Here is a 2,140-nt window from a genome sequence, read left to right on the forward strand (position 1 = left end):
AGGCACTGCTTCCATTTGGCTCTTTTCATACTTTATTTCTAATCTATTGAGATTAGATTCTTGCCAACATTGTCTAGACTAGGCTTGATTTTTAGGCCATTTAAAATAAGCACTGAGGCAAAAAAAAAAAAAAAATCTAGAAATCAAAGTATTATTCTACTGCCCCTATAACTTCCATTCAAAACAATTATAGAGAACACTCTAGGTTGGGCCTGGCCTGGGTCTGACTGGGGCATGGGAACCAATGGACCATCTTGACTTCCTGGGAAAAGGCAGCGAAAGAGGAAGAAGTTGTAACAGAGGGTACCCAGCTATGGAGGGTTAGAAAGTCCCCATCTCCTGCCATTAATCTCAAACCAGTACAGACCAGATAAAGCAGTGGGGCAGCAGGAGGGAAGAAAGGGTGATAGCAGCAGGAGGGAAGGAAGATGGTGGGACAGCTACCAGTGTGTATGGTGGATTGTGGCACTGAGTATACAAAACTGGGACATGTTGCAAATACAGAAAAATAGTTTATTATCCCTTGATGTGTTGCTTTCAAGAATTCAGCAAAAGTGGGCAATTAAGCTCAAAGGAGGGTGATAAAGAAAGTCAATGTCATAGACTTCTTCATTGAGGATGTTGTAACAGGAAAAAGTGACATATACCATGAAGTGGTGAACCCACCATGGTTTAGTTGAAGACTGTTGACAGAAAGGTTTGGAGAAAGTAATCTTTAAATACTTAAAGCAGAACATGAAGGTCGTTATTTTCTTTGGCTAAAATTCCACTGAATGCTCCAGAAAACAGAATATGCTGCCGAAATAGTGTTTGAGTTCTTCAATATTCCACGCTTATACATCGCCATACAGGCAGTTCCTGCATTAGCAGCACTGTGAGCATCAAAACAAATAAGAAAACAGACATTGACTGGTATGGGAAGAGACAGTAAAGATGGTGGCACTCCTGTCCCACCTCCAACTGAAGGATATGGGGTTGGCAACTGCCATAAGCACATTCCAATCATAGGGCAAGCTCACATATTTCATTCAGCAACTGTTCAGAGGCTGAGAAGTAGAAATTCCTTCAGAGCAATCCCTGGAAACAGCCACTGCAGTAAAGGAGTGCTACAGTTATGTCTGCCCAGATTTAGTAAAAGAATTTAACAAGTATGACACAGATGGGCCAAGTGGATTAAACAGTATACTGGAATCAGGGAAATCTCAAAGAAAGAATTTTCCATTGACGTTAGTTATGAGAGATCTTTGTGACTTGATATCTTTTTTCACCCAGAATTTGCTAATCATGACTTCACACAACTACCTAAGAGGTAGCAGATGAAGCAAGTCAGAATGATCAGAATAATAATATTCTGGCTGGGCATGGTGGCTCACGCCTGTAATCCTGGCACTTTGGGAGGTCAAGGCGAGTGGATCACTTGAGGCCAGGAGTGTAAGAACAGCCTGGCCAACATGGTGAAACCCTGCCTCTACTAAAAATACAAAAATTAGACGGGCATGGTGATGCACACCTGTAATTCCAGCTACTCAGGTGACTGAGGCACGAGAATTTCTTGAACCAGGGAGGTGGAGGTTACAGTGAGCTGAGGTGGCGTCACTGCATTCCAGCCTGGGTGACAGAGCGAGACCGTTTAAAAAAAAAAAAAGAGAATTATCAGAGCTGAGCTGATATCAGAGTTTTCTCTGCAAGAATATTAACCTCACTGAACTGGATATGCAGGGACTTTGAATGTTGTTTTTATATTTTGAAGGAAAAAAAGTGACCAAGATAAATTTTTTTAAGTAGCCTCACACACACACAACAATGTGAATGTATTTAATATCACTGAAGTATATGCTTAAAATAGTTAAAATAATCACCTTTATGCAATGCATTTGCTTTTTAACAATTTAAAAGATAAATAAATGCATTCTTAAGTAGCCCTATGACACTTAGCATTACTCATCCACGAGACAAGGAATCCCAGTAATTATGAATTTCTACCATCCTCCCCACAAAAACAATTTGGTTTTAGTTACAAGTGCTTTTAGAACTAAGAAGTTAATATCTTAGATAAAGTCTACTCATATTCTTTCTCTGGTTAAAAAAAAAAAAAGTAAAGGCAAGACGGTTGGACCAGTTATACTTCATGTGCTAAAAA

General features: G+C 39.8%; 1 pseudogene; it reads left to right on the forward strand.

Moving 5' to 3' along the window:
* The first annotated feature begins 773 nt into the window (after positions 1-773).
* On the forward strand, positions 774-1,313 carry LOC129471194 (actin-related protein 3-like; annotated as a pseudogene).
* The last annotated feature ends 827 nt before the right edge of the window (positions 1,314-2,140 follow it).

Source organism: Symphalangus syndactylus, chromosome 21 (assembly GCF_028878055.3).
Source record: "Symphalangus syndactylus isolate Jambi chromosome 21, NHGRI_mSymSyn1-v2.1_pri, whole genome shotgun sequence".
In the NCBI taxonomy this organism is placed as follows: Eukaryota; Metazoa; Chordata; class Mammalia; order Primates; family Hylobatidae; genus Symphalangus; species Symphalangus syndactylus.